We start from the raw sequence: 19,570 nt of genomic DNA, 5'->3' as shown, positions 1-19,570 counted from the left end.
TTGGTTACATGTTTTTAAATCATATTTTGTCATGTATAAAAATTAACAAAGTATGACATTTCATAGTAAAAGCATCATTTTCTTAAATATAGCTAGGTGTCCAATTCTTATTAACTTGTTTTGGCATCTTTATTTAACATATTGGAAACCATGATGGGGCTTCCCAAGTGGCACAGTGGTGAAAAATCCGCCTGCCAATGCAGGAGATGAGGGTTCAATCCCTGGGTCAGGAAGATCCCCTGGAGGAGGAAATGGCAACCCAAACCAGTATTCTTGCCTGAAAATTTCCATGGGTAGAGGAGCCCGGCAGGCTACAAGTCTATGGGGACTGCAGAGAGTCAGACACAATGGAGCAACAGAGCACTGGACACCTTGGTATGAGAGGGAGGCTGAGCCTCTCAAATCCTGGGAAAACTGCTGAGGAAGCAGTGGTGACGCTGTGGTGACACACAGCAGTGGGGCAGCCACCCTCCTGGGCAGAGAAAAAGAGCAACCAAGGTATCAGGCTCAGGACGTCCCACATGGATTCAAATGGCCACCAACCATTCACTCTTCAGGAGCCAGACCAACAGTGCAGGACGGTACCACATACAGTAAGTGAAATGATAAAGTATCCTCAAGACTCAGGGGCTGTAGGGAACAGTTCCAGATGAGGTAAAAGGCCTTTGAATCTGGAGAGGCTGAGCCAGCAGCCTGAGCTGCCAGAGGTTGGAAGCCAGCGCGGAGCTTGTCTTGCTGCAGCCCAGGAGCCTCCAGTGTGGGACACCCCCTCCCCCGGCCCTCCTCAGCAGCATGGCCAGGGCTGACTCATTCTTCACACCCACTTCAGGGGGAGCTGCCTCAGAGCAAAATGCAAGGATATATTTAGAAATTACTTATGGCAATGATCTGCAGACTTTTGCTCAATATCCATATTGTTGAAAAATAATTTTTTAAAACACATCCTCAATAGCTGCAGAACAAAATTTTGACCTAGATCTTTCTGTCATTGGCTGTCAAGGTGACATATGTGTTATGGGACCCATAGCACATTTTCAGATTAACTTAATTTCAGTTTTATCTGGTGTGAGCCACCAGGCCCTGACTGAATGCCAAGCAGCATGCTGAGTGCTGGTATCTAAAGATGAAAAAACCCTATTCTCTGCCTTCCAGAAGCATATGGTTCAGTGGGGTAAATAGTCCATCCATATGAGTTAGAGGTGAGGGGGCAGAGGGATAAACCTAGAGATTAACAATGGGTCACAGAGGCCCATCAGGCTAGAGGGAAGCTCCATTTGGCCAGTTTAGCTCAGCTGGTAAAGAGTCTGCCTGCAATGTGGGAGACCCGGGTTTGATTCCTGAGTTGGGAAGATCCCCTGGAGAAGGAAATGGCAACCCACTCCAGTGTTCTTGCCTGGAGAATCCCATGGGCAGAGGAGCCTGGCAGGCTATAGTCTATGGGGTTGCAAAGAGCTGGGCATGACTTAATGATTAAACCACCAAAGAGATTATGTAGAATTATCATCCCAACTAACTCATCCATATATTGATACCCAACCTCCAGGCCACAGACCTGTACCTCTTGTTGAGAGAGTCAAATCCTAGGCAGGTTGATAAGAAGTCTGGGGTCCCCAAGGAGGAGAGAAGGGTCTGGGACTCTTGAAGTGGAGATAGGGGTCTGGAATTCTCAAGGAGGAGGAAATGACAAACTATTTTTTTTTTTAAATCTACATTCCTTAGTCTTAGTCATATAAAACATTTTTTTGTTGTTAAACCCAGAACAGATGATTACACAACAAACAACTCTGTACAGAGTTTAAACTCTGTACTAAGGATTATATAACAACAATGTATCCTGCTTCAGAACAGTTTATCCTTCCTGAAAACCTTCTGGCTAATCCTGTTATCTTAAAAATGTAAATTATGGGAGTGGGTCTAGTAAGATCTTTACAACCTTGAGACATTCTTTTGATTTATTGTAATAACTAATTTAAAAAGTATATAGCTCCCTTGCTAAAGACTAGCAGGGGGGTGCTCTCCATCCCCCTTCTGATGTCTATGTCAGAAGTTTCTCTGTCCCTTTTCACTTTAATAAAACTCTGCTATACAAAAGCTCTTGGGTGATGAAGCCTGGTCCCTGGTCCCAAAGTTAAATTTTCTTCTTCGGAGATCATGAATCCGACACCATTCACTGTGAGCTATCACCGTCCGATGAGCAGTAGCATCAGATTACAAGTAAGGTGCACAGCGAATGTAATGCACTTGAATCATCCCCAAACCATTCTCCACGCCCGGGGCTGTTGAAAAATTGTCTTCCACAAAACCAGTCCCTGGTGCCAGAAAGGTTGGGGACCACTGTACCGAGAAAAATGGAAGTTTCTAAGTCTAAATACAGACCTCCTAAGGAACAATAGGAATGTGCATTTAGACCCAAGGCGAGGCGCTCTGGGTGGGAACTCAAAGGTGAGAGACCTTTTTGGAAGAAGCAGACCCGGTGGAGGGCAAGTCTGAGCCCTAGCCTCCACTGGCTGCAATCTGATGTTAAGGCTTGATAAGGCTGGGAGGCAGGAACGGGGGCCAGTGTGCACCCCCACCCCTCGTGTGTGAGTTCCACCTTCAGAACAGAGTAAATCACCAACTGTCTCCCCTTCTCAGTGAGCTGATCTCCTGTAGAGCTTCTTTGTCCTTCTACCTCCCTCCTGCCACTCTCTCCATTCCCCTCACCCAAAGCGTGGAGTCCTCTGCCTGCACCGTCTCAGCCTCCTCCCCACTCCCTGCCCAGAAGGGAGCAAGGAAACAGAAGCAGCAGCAGAGGCCGAGTGGGCAGAAGCCTCGCCAGGAGAGGGGAGAGTGCTCCCGCTCTAGCCTAGTGGTCGCCTTTGCCAGTTCCATCGCTTCTTCCGGGGAACACAGGACCTCAGATGTTAGCGACTCACCTGAGCAGGCTTAGTATATTGCTCAGCGATGAAGAGCTGACAAGTAGCTCGAGGTTAAAGTGGCTAAACAAAGGAAGCAGTTTCTTGACTCCTTTTCAGAATCCTCTCTCATGCAGATTGTCCTCTCAATTCACCTGAAATACTGACCTTTGTGGTCCTGTTAACATGTTCACCCCAAAGAAAGCAAAGTGCTGATTACAGCCCTTCTCTGACTGTGGACAGAGCTGTGTTTCAAGGTCACCCTGTAGACGAATGGTCTCAGAGTGGAGTTTCATCAGTCATCTCATCAGAATGACTTGGGGGTGGGAACTATTAAGATTCCTGTTCTCCCAGCCTCTTCTGGGGAAGAGTAGGGGAAGAAGGGGAATTCTGACTCAGTAAGTCCAGGCTGGTACTTAGGAATTTGTGTTTCTCCAAGTGTTCCTGGCGATTCTGATATGTAGTCAATTTGGGAACACATTGCTCCAGGGAGAAATAGCTTTTCTTCCCAATTCAGAAATGAGCTGGTTTTCTTAAAACTTGTGGATGCTCAGACTTCCTGAAAGCCTTGTTTTCCCTCCAAAGGGAGTGACATATTGAGATGTCTCCCCCGCTTGGCTGCACACATTCTGCCTCCCCAGTCCTGTTCCCAGCCAAGCATGGGGCTTGTCGCCCAGCTGGTGGGCAAGTTCTGGCTGCCTGACAGCTCTGCAGTCATCTCTTTAGAATTCATCATAAAATGTGGGCAAATGACCGTTTGGTGTCGCTGTCCTAGTTGTCTGCAACGTGACACTCGTCCAGGGGGATCATGTGTGGAGGAAACGTGCCCCTTTGACAGAGATATTATTTCAATGGGTCTCCTCTTTCAAAGGGTTCCCCATTTATCTGCACTATCAAATTGTTCCTGGTTCCATAAAAGCAGGGCAGCTATTGTGATGGAAATGTATATACACTAGGTAAATGCTGGGCTTGTTTGTTGTTTGAAAGAAGCTGCTGGAAGCTGATGAGATCAGGTGTGTCCTGGGCCTTCATCCAGCGGCCAGTTCAAAGGCTGGACCCGCAGAGAATTCCTCCTCCCTCTTCCTTATACAGGTTACCAAGGAGGAAGCTGGAGCCTGGAACCAGCCGAGCACAGTCAGCCGTCTCCTCACCCTCTCAGAGTCCTGCTTGGTGTGTGAGGACCTAGACTTCGGGGCAATAATCTCCCTCTCCATCTCCTGGGAGAACTCACTGATCCTTTTCCAAGTATAGTCAGTCAGTTCAGTTGCTCAGTCGTGTCCAACTCTTTGTGATGCCATGGACTGCAGCACACCAGGCTTCCCTGTCCATCACCAACTCCTGGAGCTTGCTCAAACCCATGTCCATTGAGTCAGTGATGCCTTCCAACCGTCTCATCCTCTGTCATCCCCTTCTCCTCCTGCCTTCAGTCTTTCCCAGCATCAAGGTCTTTTCCAATGAGTCAACTCTTCGTTTGCATCAGGTGGCCAAAGTTTTGGAGCTTCAACTTTAGCATCAGCCCTTCCAGTGAATATTCAGGACTGATCTCCTTTAGAATGGACTGGTTGGATCTCCTTGCAGTCCAAGGGACTCTCAAATGTCTTGTCCAACACCTCAGTTCAAAAGTATCAGTTCTTTGGCGTTCAGCTTTCTTTATGTTCTAACTCTCACATCAATTTTTCAAGAACAGAAACACTTTTTTGGTGTTTACTTTTCCCACCCCTTTGGTAGACTTCTGCTCCTGTGTACCTACTTTCACAAGAGATGAAGAACTACTCCTGACGCACTCCAGAGTGAGTACCCAAGGTCTGGTTTGTGGGCAACAACCCAAGAGTCATTCTCGGTAGAGAAAGTTTCTGAGTGGCCACCACAGGAGATGAGATAGAATATTTCTAAGTTTGGCAAGGACCTAACACCACATTATTAGTGTGTTTATGCCCGAAGCACAAGTATTTACAAATACCTAAAAGATAATCAAAAATACAGTCATAGCTCCAAGGGATTTTTAACTTATGTGTCCCTGTTGACAAAACTTAAAATTAGATGTATTGGCCCAAGGATAGGCCACACTGCCCAATATCTGTGAGCAAGATGGAGACATCCATTTTTCTCATAAAATATAAATGGGGGCAAAAAAAAAAAAAAAGGAGTGAGAAGGCATAGGGTACAATCGACTAGAAACTGGGAGACAAGTTAATATCCCAATTCTATCATCAGCTGTGTTTCTTAATGAATGATAACAATGAAGGAAGGCAGACCAGAAGGGAGTTTAGGGATAACTTCACCAAGTCCTCTTTTGCCGGATGAAGAAGCTGAGCACTCCAGGAGTTAACTGATAGGGCCCTTAAGGGAACCCAGCAATACTCCGCATAGCTGGGGCCGAGTGCCGCACTCTTTGATTTCCAACCTGTGCTCTTTCTCAGGGTGGCCTCAGTTTCATCATTCAGCACATGGGGACATTAATGCTTATCCTACCTACCTCATAAAAGTCTTGGAAAAGTCAACTGAGATAATATGTGGGTTGGATTGAATTATCTCTAAGGTAAAGTGGTGTTTAAAGACCATATAAAGTTTCTTTTCCTGTTTTCCTTATCATCATGAATGGCCTCACCACCTATTCTGTTACACAGGATAAAAGCCTTGATACTTCCCTTTCTCACGCCCCCAAATCCAATCCATCACTAAATCCTATTGAGTTTCCTTTAAAGGCATCTTGAGTCTGTCTACTTTTTACCGTGTCTGATTCATCATCCTGTCTAGCCACTGCCATCTCTCACTTGGACCAGTGCAGCAGCTTCTTAATTGGTCTTCCTTCATCTACTCTTACCCCCTTAAATGATCTCTCAACACAGACACCAGAAAAATCTTTAAAAATTCAATCATGGTCATGCCCATTCCTGCCAAAACCCTTCAATGACTTCTATTGCTTTTAAATAAAATTCTTAACCCAGTCATATAGCATCAAAAAGAAAATAAAACACTCAGCAATACATTTAACAAAGGTCCGAAACTTATACTCTGAAAACTATGAAACATTATTGAAAGATATTAAAGAAGAATTAAACAAATGAAGAGATACCTCATGTTCAGGGACCTGAAGACTTAATATCATTAAAATGACAGAACTCCCCAAATCGATCTATAAATTCAATTCAGTCTCTATCTAAATCCCGGCTTCTGTGTGGAAATTGACAAGATAGTCTTAAAAATCATGTGGAAATTCAAGGGACCCAGAATAGCCAAAGCAGTCTTGAAAAAGAAGAACAAACTAGGAGGACTCATACTTTCTGATTTTGAAGCTTGCTGGAAAGTTACGATAATCAAAGCAGTGTGGTTATATTCACTGGCATACTCATCAATGGAATAGAATCGAGAGACAAGAAATAACACACATTTGCAGTCAGTTATTTTTGATGGTAGTGCCAAAATAACTCAACAGGCAAAGAATAGTCTTCAACCAAATAGTGCTGGGAAAACTGGAAAGTCATATGCAAAAGAGCGGTGTTGACTCCCTTTCCTCATACCATACACAAAAAATTAACTCAAAATGGATTGCAGACCTGAATTTAAAACCTAAAACTATAAAACGCTTAGAAATATTGAAAAATTTTGTGACCTTGGGTTAGGCAAAGTGTTCTTAGATATGACATCAAAAGCACCAGTTACAAAAGAAAAAAATTAGATAAATTATACCAATATCAAAATTTAAGACCCTTATGCTTCAAATGATACCATTCACTAAAATTAAGAGAATCCACTGAATGGGAGAAAATACTTGCAAGTCATGCATTTGCTAATGGGCTTGTGTCTGTGTGTTCATGTGCACGCTAAATCACTTCAGTTTTGTCTGATTCTGTGTGACCCTATGGACTGCAGCCTGCCAGGCTGTGTCTAGAATATATTTAAAAACTCTTATAATTCAACAATAAAAATACAATTGACCAATTTTGAAATTGGTTATGAGTAAAGATCAGTCCAGGAAAAGTATAAATAAGTCATAAAAATATTAAATTCCTGGAATAAAAATGCTCTAGGAATTCCCAGAAAGGAGTAGTGCATGCAGGCTGGAGGAGCAGAATTTGAGCTCTGTCCTCTGGGAGATTGTTAAAATCACGATCTTCAAGTTTTAGAGCCTGCGTGTCCAGTAAAAATAAAAACCACTGAGTAAGGTTAGAAAAGAAAATGATCTGGACTTCTGGGCACAGGCGTCTTTTGGGGGAATAATAAGAAAGCAATTGGGGCAGGGCAGAGAGAGGAACCAAGGGATATTAGGAGACAGAGAGAGAACTTTACAGACTGATTAGGGCTTTTAGACCAATATAATGTCTTGTAAACGGCAACCCACTCCAGTACGCTTGCCTAGAAAATCCCATGGACGGAGGAGCCTGGTCTCCATGGGGTCGCAAAGAGTTGGACACGACTGAGCGACTTCACTTCACTGAGTGAAATAGAGAGTCACCAGATAATTCCAAACAGAGAGACCTGCTCTGGCTTCGACATCAAGGGCAGAAGGAAGGATGCCAATCAGATTGTATACAGTAACTCAGGTGGGAGATAATGAGACTAGGATCAGAGACTGAGGGTGGGAGTGGGAAGAAGTGGCGAGATTTCAGAACAATTTTGAAGGTAAAGCCCAACGTATTGTAGAAACCCGAGAGGATGGAGAAAGTAGATTGTTTTTCAAGGATTGTGGCCAGCATTTGAAAATGCCTCCAGGAAAAAATTTTTCAGAACTTGGGAGGTGGAGAAGCCTTGGCTCCCAGTGACTCCTGCCATCGTCCTATGTCATTCCCAGAAGACACCAGGAGAGGCCATCTTCATCCCCAGGCTGTTCATTATGGACCTTTCGGGTTGCTCTTTATCTGATCTGTCCAAGCCATGCATAGACAAGCACCTGTCCTAAGTTTACTCTATCCTTTACATGGTCATCTTATCTGAAACAGTAAAGAGATTTGCTTCATGATGTAAGATGCTGGACTCCTCCTAAATTGAATAGCAAACTGTCTAACTGTGGGAAAGCTGTCAAAGTCCAGATCTAGAAAGCCCCTTAACAACTCAGGTGGGTTTTAATAAAAACATATTATTTTATAAAAAGTACTTCTGGAATTTAAAAATCATACAGCATTTTCACTTTTTATAGTTCATAAGCCATGTCCCAAGCACCAACTCATATCCAAAGGTTGGCCTGATAAATCCAGATGCTATTTTTTTTCCAAGAGAAAGGGACAAACATTTACAGATTGCCTGCCCTGTGCCATACTCTTTTATGGTATCTTATTAACCATCCTTTCAAGAAGAAAGCTCAGGCTTGGAGAGGTTAATTCTCCTGCCAAAGGTTACACAACAAAGACTCAGCAGAATCAGGAGTGATAAAATCAGAAGCTCTGCTTCACCATGCAGCTCAGATCTGTACAACATTCCTCTACTCCTCAGAACCCGTCAGCCCTTAGCTCTCCTGATGTAGTCAAAGGCGCTCCCTCTGGAACAATCATATGTGGATTCAGAAAAGTCAAGTCTCCCCTGAAGCCTTTGGGATATGAGAGATATGATCCCAAAGAATGAATCATGACTTACCTTTTTTATTATTATTTTGGTCCTTCTTTGATTTTAAATATTTGAGATGCTTTGGTCTACAAACGAGGTCCATGCCCCTTCAAAGTTCCTAGAGCAGAGCACGTGGGGGCTGGCACAATATTCAGCAGCAAAGACATGATCAATTAAGGATTTCCATTTCCATCAAACAGACTTGTGCTCATTAATAAGGCACAGTCTTGGGGGGGTGGAGGCGGTGGTTCTGATTTCATCCCCATTTTATGAATGGGGTTCAGAGAGGTTAATTCACCCCAGACTCACAAGCTAGTAATAATAGCAGGGCTTTTGCTTTGTGCAATAGCAATAAGATTATTCCTATTGTTTCTATGAGTAACAAATAGCCAGTGTGCTTATCTAGAGCTTACTGGGTGTGCTAAGTTGCTTCAGTCATGTCTGACTCTTTGCAACACGACGGTAGCCCACCAGACCCCTCTGTCCATGGAATTCTCCAGGCAAGAACACTGGAATGGGTAGCCATTCCCTTCTCCAGGGCATCTTCCTGGCCCAGGGATCTAACCCAGGTGTCCTGGATTGCAGGCAGATTCTTTACCATCTGAGGCACCAGGAAAGCCCTCACAGCAGCCCCATGAGCAGGGTGCTAGTATTATCATCCCCATCTTACACACGAGGAGACCGAGGCACAGTGATATGAAGTAACTCATTCTAGATCACATTGCTGGTAGGAGACAGGTTAAGGATGAACATCCAGACAGACAACCGGGATCCACCGACCATATGCCATTAGCCATTCAGCTATGATCCTCTCTCTGCCTCTCCCACCAGTGCCAGATTTGAAGGAGATCATCTGACTCTGAGTCCTGGGCTCCCTTGCATCTCTTTTGGTAAATGCAAAGCCCAGGTTCCAGCCCAGGGAGGCAAGTGCACAAAGGGAGGAGAAAGTATGTTGGGTGAATGCAGCCTGCAGCAGGCGCACGGCTCTCCAAGGAGGCAGAACTAGTTCCTCAGCCCGATGCCTCTTCAGGCCACTAATGAGTTACACAAACATGGTCCCTGCTGACTGATGCCTGGGAGACTGGTGTGTGCCCTCTCTCTCATTTTCTCTCTATTTCACAACACATATGCTCACCTGCTGCATCTTAGAATTTCCACCATCACCCAGTTTTACAGGTGGCCCTGCCACTGGAGAGGAGGGGAAAAAAAAACAAAGATCTGTAGATCTGGTTGGTTTGCAGCTGTCAAAGGGACAGGTTTGTTGGCAAGCAGTGAATAGAGGGCATGCTCTGTGGGATCCTGGCATTGTCCAAAGCCAGGCAACATGGTGTTTTCTCCAGAGGGGTGTGAGGGTGGATATGTGCGTGTGGGGGTCACAACAGGGACTATGACACCAGAGGAGTGAGTGTTAATAACACATAAGGAAATGGATCCACACATATCAAAGGTGAGAAGTAAAGGCATCGTGATTAGGAACACACGGTAATTCTGACGTGGGGACGAGATCGCATTTCTCTTTCATGTGGAGCCAAAAGGAACTTAAGCCTGTATTGATTGTGTCTGAGAAAGCCCCGGTCACAGGGACACAGGTGAGTGTGACTGCAGTGGGAGGCGCTGTAGTGCACCTACACGCAGGAGGTAATTGAAGGACCTCACCTGAGACCCGGCCCTCAGACTCCTCAAGTGTCCCTCTGTCCGCAGGAAGCCTGGTGAAACCTATTGGGTACCTCACTTGGAAAGATCCCAGGACTTCCTTAAAGATCCAGGGAGCTGGATCTTGCTCCCTGGACCGTCTTTGCAGCACAGAAATGCTGCGGCAGTAGGAAGTGGTCCCAGGAATGGCTAGTGGTGAAGAAAAGAGAGCAAAAGAGGCACTCAAGGAAGAGGAAATGGGCATAAAAACACCCCCCACCCCTGCCAACACACACACGCAAAATGCAAATCTTGCAGCGTGCTTCTGACCCAGGTGTGCCAGTTACACACTGTTTTTAGTGATTTGAGTTAAAGCAGGAGGCTGAGTTGGAGAAGGCAATGGCACCCCACTCCAGTACTCTTGCCTGGAAAATCCCATGGATGGAGGAGCCTGGTAGGCTGCAGTCCATGGGGTCGCAAAGAGTCGGACATGACTGAGCGACTTCACTTTCACTGTTCACTTTCATGCATTGAAGAGGGAAATGGCAACCCACTCCAGTGTTCTTGCCTGGAGAATCCCAGGGACGGGGGATCCTGGTGGGCTGCCGTCTATGGGGTCGCACAGAGTCGGACACGACTGAAGTGACTTAGCAGCAGCAGCAGCAGCAGGAAGCTGAGTGGGAGTTCTAGGACCTGAGCAGTAAGATCACTAGCGAGGAGAGGTGTGGTAAAGAATATACTGCTATAGGCATTTTTGATCTCCTTCCACCCCCCTCCCCACTCCCCACTCTAAAGGAAAGAAGTTTTTGAATCTTGCACTAGGCTGCTGCTACCTGTCTGGGCCTGTTAACGGAGTTAATCGAGTTTTAAGGGAACAGAATGAGATAAAACAAGAAGAATGAGAAGCTGTTTCCCCTTAGACAAGATGGAAAGTGACTGAAGGAGAAACAGACAAGTCTGATAAGGAGGTGCTGTAGTGGTCAGGAGGGGAGGGGAGGATCACACCCAGGAGCTGAGTTAAGGGGTCTGCATGTAGGGAGTGGATGGGAGGAAGGAAAGGGCTCTGGAAGCACAATGGGGAGGTGGGAGGAGGGGAGGGGGGTGAGAGAGGGCTCAAGGGGGTGGAGACCCAGAGAGAAATTATGCTCTGGTGATGAACTGAATATCCTTCTCATAGTTTTTGTTTGTTTGAATGATTTGTTTCATTAAAACAAAAAACAAAAACCTCGTTAAACATTTAAGCCATTTTTTAATTAATTTTCACATTGGGTTGATGTCTTCAAATGAGTGAGTGAGTTCAGATGAGTCACAAGGGAATTTGTTTAAGGTTTCATTCCATTTCAAACTCCCTGGGCTTCCTTGGGTGTCCAGATAGAGAGGGAGCGGAGCAAAGCTAGCAGACAGAGCCAGGGTCCTCCTCTATCTCAGCCAGAGTTACTATGCTCCATTAAAAAAAATATCTATTTCATCGGTAACAATTAGTTTAGTCCATGTCCCTTATCCTATTGAGAGATAAACTGAGCCCTAGAGTTTGTGACTTGCCCAAGTCCAGTTGCTTGGTTCTCAAGCTAGCACCAACCCCAGGGTCCATCTGCCTCTGCACATAGGTTTCTGCCTCTGGACACACTAATATTTCCAATCCATCCTGTGCTCTGCTCCCTATTCTAGGAGTGGGCAATTTAGGCTTTCACTGGAAATGTGACCAAAAAAATCTAAAGCCTAGGGAGAAACTATTCCACAGCTACTACATCTAATATGTACAAATGCCACCACACCAAATAGAACACCAGCTGGTGTTAGCAACGCCAGCTAAGGAAAAGTGCACTGATGATACCCAGCTCCTTGCTTGTACTCCCAGAACAATAAAGTTTATGTATTTGTTTACTTAATTCTAAAGTCCACCAAGACCTTCTTCAAACAATTCCATGCCTAGTCCAGGACACCCTGAAAGGAAATGACATCTTTCTTTGACTCCCTGGCTGAGAGCTCAGCATTACCACCAGCCCCTGAAGCTCCTTAAAGATGCCTGCAATCTCCTTTCTAATGTCTCAGATCAGCTGCTATCAACCAGACTTCATAGAGGTGCCTTTCCTTAAATTCAACATTAAAAAAAAAAAAACAGAAACAAAACTAAGATCATGGCATCTGGTCCCATCACTTCATGGCAAATAGAAGGGGAAAAAGTGGAAGCACTGACAGATTTTCTTTTCTTGGGCTCCCAGTCACTGCAGATGGTGACTGCAGCCATGAAATTAGGCGATGCTTGCTTTTTGGAAGGAAGGCTATGATGAACCTAGACAGTGTAGTAAAAAGCAAAGATATCACTTTGCTGACAAAGATCCATATAATCAAAGCTCTGACTTTTCCAGTAGTCATGTACAAATGTCAGACTTGGACCATGAAGTAGGCTGAACACTGAAGAATTGATGCTTTCAAATTGTGGTGCTGAAGATGACTCTTGAGAGCCCCTTGGACAGCAAGGAGATCAAGTCCATCAGTCAGGGAAATCAACCCTGAATACTCATTGGAAGGACTGATACTGAAGCTGAAGCCCCAATACTTTGGCCACCTGTTGCAAATAGCCGACTCATTGGTAAAGACCCTGATGATGGAAAAGATTGAAGGCTAAAGGAGGAGAGGGTGGCAGAGTAAGAAATGGTTGGATAGCATCACCGACTTCACGGACATGAACTAGGGCAAGCTCTGGGAGATGGTGCGGGACAGGGAGGCCTGGCATGCTGCGGTCCATGGAGTCACAGAGTCATATAGACTTAGCAACTGAACAGCGGCAACAACCTTTCCTTATTAAATAAAAATAGACAGCTGGGACTCTGAGAGGTGACCTGGCCAGCCCCAGGTTTATTCTTCTCTGGTTCCTACATCTCATCTGTTTTCTGCTTTTTCTGGAAAGGCTTGCGCCGAGGAGGCTCTGCTCCCCAACTATTTCTAATTATCTTCAAAGACTCATTCAGAGCTGATGATTCAGCATGACCCAGAAATCTGATTTTGCAAAAAGGTGAGACTGTTTGGAAACACAACCAGCCTATGCTAAACAAAACTGTGGCATTTAACACACTAATTAAAGGTTAAGGAACAGCAACCACAAATCAGCTTTCTTCACACGAAAAAGATCCAAAATAAGCAGGCAACTCAAACCAAATCAGAGACGTATTGATTTAGTTTCAACCAACATCCATCAGTAGGTTGAAAGAATTATGTTCCAATTAAAAAATGTCCATTTGGGACTTTCCTGGTGGTCCAGTAGTTAAGGATCCACCTGCCAATGTGGGGAAATGGTTCAATCCCTTGTTCGGGAACTAAGATCCCACATGCCTTGGGGCAACTAAGCCGGCTCGCCCAGGAGTCCATGCTCTGCAACAAGAGAAGCCACCACAATGAGAAGCTCATGCACCGCAACTAGAGGGTAGACCCTACTCACAACTCGAGAAAGCCAGTGTACAGCAACAAGGGCCCAGCACAGCCAAAAATAAACAGAAATAAATTTTTAAAAATGCCCATTTGACTAAATCCCAAAAGATCAGGTTTAGGCTCTCATCTTTGGGCTCCTAGTTGTAGGCTTGGAGTAGCCTTTTTCTCTTTAAATTCTGCATGGACCAATCTAATCCTCTATCCTCTATGTTGGGAGCTGGATGTTCTCATGTGCTTCTGACTTGCCTGCATTAAGCTCACAATCCGGGAGGGAAACAGAACCATGATATCTAAACAGAACAGAAATACAGTCCCAGCATGTTGAAGTGTGCTGAGCTGTGATAGCAAAGACGACGAAGTAATTTATTCTCCCTGGAGGCCTGGTGAAGATTCTCTGACCGCCTTAGATGACCGGCTTTTCTATGAGTGGTAGGATTCTCTGGGGATTATAAAGACTCAGGCTTATGAGAACACAGGATGAAGCTCAGAAGGTTGAAATGCTGTGAGCTAGAGCAACACTGGGCAGGTAATGAGTATTCAAGACGGGTGGAAATGGAAAGGGAGATGAAAATAGACAGTATTTGCCACATTTAGAAAACGTGACTTTATTCTGTGTGGATAATTTTTAAACATATGCATTTATCTTTTCTTTACAAAAGTAGTACATATTCATTGTAAAAACTGAAGAATTTTTAAATGGTGGGAAGAATTATCCATAGTCCTACCACCAATGAGGACAACTGTTAACATTTCACTCAGTATTTCAGATATACACACACTCAAGGGACCAGATGTACAGATGGTCTTGTAACTTGTTCTTTATTTAACCACATATTGTAAACATTTTTTACTTTCTATTGTGGGATATTAGACCATTTGTAATTTCACTATGTTTTAATGAAGCTATAAAGAGCATGCATGTGCAATTCTGCTTCTGTAGTTGCTCATTTATTGTCATAATTTAAAATCATAATTTCTGACTCAAAGCAAATATACATTTTTAAAGCCTTATGTATTTATTGCAAAATATTCTTGAGAAAGTCTGCACCAATAAATACTTGATGTTTACTGAGGAATTATGTGAGGAAATTTCCTTGTTTTCTTGCCATTATGGGTTCTTGCAATTTTTATAATTTTTGCCAATTTGTTGGCCAAAACAAACACATCATCAATATTTAACTTGCTTTTGATTACTACAGGGGTACATTTTTTTATGTTCATTTACCTTTTGATTTTTCTTCTTTTGTGAAATGCCTATTCCTGTTCTTGGACTTTTTCTATTAGGAAATTTCTTTTCCTGATTTATAAAAGGCTCACATGTATATTAATGATAAAAACTTTTTTTCTGTTGCAAATGCTTTTTCCAATTTGTCTATTCTTTGTAATTTTGTTTATGGTAATTTTGGACCTAAACAATCTTTTACATTTCTACATTAAGCAGAATCACTGGTCTTTTCTTTTATGCTTAAAAGGCCATTTCCTTTCTAAGATCAGACGACTATTTGTCTTCATATTCTTTTATTTAAGAGTTAAGCACATTATCAATTGATTTAATGTATAAGATGACATGGGAGTGTAATTCAGGCTGAATAATGGCCACCCAAAGATATGAGACCCTAATCCCTGGAATCTGCATTACCTGATAAATGGATCTTGATGACTGAGATTAATTTAAGGATCTTAACTGGCTTCCCTGGTGGCTCAGAAAGTAAAGAATCTTCCTGCAATGCAGGAGACTCAGGTTCAATCCTGGATTGGGACGATCTCCTGGAAAAGGGAATGGCTGCCCACTCCAGTATTTTCTTGCCTGGAGAATTCCCTGGACAGAGTAGCCTGTTGGGCTGCGGAAGAGGCAGACAGGACTGAGCAACTAACACTTTCACTTTCACTTTAAGGATCTCGACATGGGGAGACTGTTCTAGATTATCTGCATGGTCCCTTAGTCCAATCACAAGTGTCCTTATGAGATAGAAACAGAGGGAGATTTGACAACATAGACTAGAATAAGGTAATGGCACGTGAAGGCAGGGTTTGGAGTGACGCATCCGCAAGCGAAGGAACGCCTGCAGCCACCAGAACCTTGAAGAGGCACCTATCACCTCCAGAGAAAGCGAGGCCTGCCAACACTTTGGTTTTTTTTTTAATGTAATTTTATTCATTTGTTTGTTTTTGGCTGCGCTGGGTCTTCTTTGCTGCTTGGGCTTTTCTCTAGTTGCAGCAAGTGGGGGGCTGCTCTCTAGGAGCAGTGCGTGGGTTTCTCATTGCACTGACTTCTCTTGTCGTGGAGCACAGGCTCTCGGATGTTCAGGCTTCAGGAGTTGCAGCTCCCGGGCTCTAGGCTCAGTAGTTACGGCACACGGGATTAGGTGCTCTATGGCAGGTGGGATCTTCCTGGACCAAGGATCGAACCTGTGTCTCCTGCATTAACAGGCAGATTCTTCACCACTGAGCCAGCAGGAAAGCCCAACATCTTGATTTTGACTCAATAAAACTGATTTCCAAATTCTGGTCTCCAAATCCGAGAGAATAAATTTCTGTCATTCCAAGTCACCAACTTTGCGGTTAATTCATTACTGCGGTCACAGGAAACTAACTCAACACTCCACCAAACTCTTTCCTAAAACAACAAATATCCATTATTTTCTTACTTGTCTGAAATGTCATCTCTATCACATATAAAATATTTGTACCTATTATGTTTCTGAGTTTCTTCTTATTCATTATTCTTGTAATAGCAAACACTGTGTTCACTATCACATCTTTCAAATTTCATATCAGGCAATACAAATATCCCTTTATTAATTTTTTAAAGAATACATTTATTATTCTTAACAAATTAGTCTTCTAGATATAGAATTAACAATAGCTTTTCAAGTTCTGTAAAAAATGTCATTTAAGATTAAATGATTATAAATTAATTTGGAAGTTGCCTTTTAAAAATATTACTTCTTCCCATCCTCATTCTCTCATTATTAAAATTCTTGTTTTATGTTCTATAGTAACTCCTGAAATTTCCTTCCTATAGTTCTTGTACATTTCTAAAGTTTCTACTTAGTTTTTCTGTCTTTCCTTCCTCCCCTCCTCCCCATCCTCCTCCCCTTCACACCCCCTCTCCATCCCTCCTGCCTTCTTCATCCCTTTTTTCTTTCTTTCTTCTGTTGCTGCTTATATAATGTTCTGAAAGAGAGAGGTGACATATGATTTCTTCTTTGGCAGTTAATTTAAACGTCTAACTTTGTTTTGTTATTCTCTTAGGCTAATACTGAAACTCATTTTTAGGTTCTAACAGATGCTGTGTGGGTGGTGGCAGGAGGCAGTGCAAGTGATGGTGTGTGTATGTTGGGGCGGGGATGGGGGCAGTGCGCAGGGGACAACGCATGGTAACTTTTAATTAACTCCCGATAGTCAAGGAATCATTATTCACAGATTTCACAATCAGGTACAACAGGGCCATCTGACATTTTTAAAAAGAAAAACATGCCTCCAAGTGCCATCGTTTGAAGCTCTCCTATAAAGATTTTCAGTTCCAATTGATTGTTGTCAGCCTTTTGTCTTAGCTGTGCAACGTATGAGTTCTGAGCTTCAATCCAGCTTCAGTTATGTTTGTGTTTGTAAAACACTTTGGCTTCCCCAAACCCTGGGTATGAGGATGAGGAAGGCTTTTGAAAGAGAAGAGTTAACGTACTATTCAGATCTGAGAAATAACCTCCAATCGCCTCTTCCAGACCAAGACAGTTGTTAAGACAGAATTTGGTGAAGAGTTGCTCTGCAGAAAGAGAGAGAAGTGATGACAGGATTCCATTTTTACCAGTGGGAGAAATGAAAAGAAAAAAACTTCATTTCCAGCATCCTAAAGGAAAAGACAACGTGGGCAGACACGCTGAGGCAGTGCTTTCCAGCCTTGGGAATAAAATGAAGCAGATGTTTTAAAATACCTTATATGGAGCACCACATTAATAATCACTGAAAATTAATTAATGATGCTGATAATGACTAGAATTTTTTTTTAAGTACAAGAGGAATCTGTTATATAAAAAAAGATATTATCTTCTTAGCTAGGTAGACTTTTTTATTTTCTTTAACTAATCAACACTCTGCCAAGGAAAAGGGAACGTTCTGCCAGAATTTAAACTGAAAAAAATGAAGTCCTCTGGCAAGTTTATATAAAACTCTGGAAAAGTGATATGTAATAAATTAAATATACTGAAATAAGCAAAGCATGAATATTTAACCACTTGACTATTTTAATTTAAAAGGGAGCTGTGAGACCAAGACTCTCTCACACAGGATGGAAAGTTTAAGGCCTGATTGGCAGTACCAGAAGCTGTCCTGCATCTTTCTTTATTCAGGAGACTGGCAAACATAACCGGGCAGCGGCGTGGCATCAAGCTGCGAGCCAAGCCCAACACTTGCCAGGGGCTGTCCGTGTCCCAGAATCTACATGGCTGGGGAACTTGGACACAGAACACGCTGCACATCTAACTGCTTGTGCCATTAGTTAGCATTGCCTAAGAAGTCTTCAGGCACCAAATGACCAGCCAGAATCATTTTGTTGGGGTCCTGGAATAGGAGGGGGTCCCTTCCTACAGAGATCAATTCCCTGGAGTCAAACCCCAAAGCAAGGGTGAGTGCAAATACATGGAAGTACTAACCAGAAAGTGGACTGGATGGGTGAGGAGGAGCCTTGGGGTCAGAGAAAGCAGCTGAGGAAAGGCCAAGAGACACAAAATGAGATCCTGCTGCCCCACAGAGGAACACGTGTTCCAGACTCAGCAAAAGGAGGATAACCTGTGTCTGCAAGGAAGGTTATCCTTCTCTGGCCCTGGTTTCCATTGGCAAAACTGAAGAGGGGAGGTGGACTTAAGTGATCGTGTTCTGAAGGAACATTCCATAGAGTGGCCAGAAGCTGAGATGAATGGGAAGCAGCATTGCAGACCACTGGGAGGGGCGTCACTGTCTTACGGTCTGGCAAAGAGGTTTGAGGACCTAATGTTTATAGAATGTTGTCCACTTACCTGGCCCCAGATGGAGAACTTTACATGCAGGCTTTTATTTAATCATCACACAGGTCTATGAGATGTGTTATTATCATCACCCCATTTTATGCAGGCTTCCCTGGTGGCTCAGTGGTAAAGAGTCTGCCTGCCAATGCAGGAGACACGGGTTCAATCCTGGGTCAGGAAAATCCCATGAGAGAGGAAATGGCAACCCACTCTAGCATTCTTGCCTGGAGAATCTCATGGACAGAGAAGCCGGGCGGGCTACAGTCGATAGAGTCACAAAAGTGTCATACATGACTTAGCGACTAAACATTTTATACGTGAGAAAACAGAGATGCTAGGGAGTCTTCAGAAAGGAAATAGCTCACAAGCATCAGAGCTGGCACTCAAATACCAGCCTGCACCAAAGCTCATACTCTCTGTATTCACACTAGGCTGCTTTCCAATGCAGAGGAGAGACCAGATGTCAGCCCAGCATTTGAAAATGTTCTGTGTTCCATGTAGACACAGACCAGTGTGCAGGACTGGAGGATTGTGGGAGGGCTGACATGTATCTATTGTAGACATGCTTAAAAGGTCAAAAGGTAATTGATTTTCGAAAGCCAATGTTATAGTCTGGGAGCTGGTGTCAGAAGATATCAACTAATTGTATCAGCAAAAAAAGACTTTTCTCTTAGGACCGCATGCATGAGTGCTAAGTCGCTTTAGTCATGTCCAACCCTTTATGACCCTATGAGCTGTAGCCTGCCAGGCTCCCTGTCCATGATTCTCCAGGCAAGAATACTCGAGGGGGTTACTATGCCCTCCTCCAGGGGATCTTCCCGACCCAGGGATCAAACCTGTGTTTCTTATGTCTCTTGCATTGGCAGGCAGGTTCTTTATCACTAGCACCACCTGGGAAGCCCTTTCTCTTAGGAGTGGCAGACCACAATAAAAATGCTCATTGGTTCTATTGGTTTTACAGTCCTTTCTGCCCAATTGCTCCTATTTCCTAAAACACTTATAACCCCTTGTATGTCTTCATTCTTTTGAACTGCCCTGAAGTTTCTTAGTACCTTGTAATAAAAACATCTA

This window comes from Capra hircus, chromosome 20 (assembly GCF_001704415.2).
Source record: "Capra hircus breed San Clemente chromosome 20, ASM170441v1, whole genome shotgun sequence".
Classification (NCBI taxonomy): Eukaryota; Metazoa; Chordata; class Mammalia; order Artiodactyla; family Bovidae; genus Capra; species Capra hircus.
Note: the sequence above shows the minus strand (reverse complement) of the source record.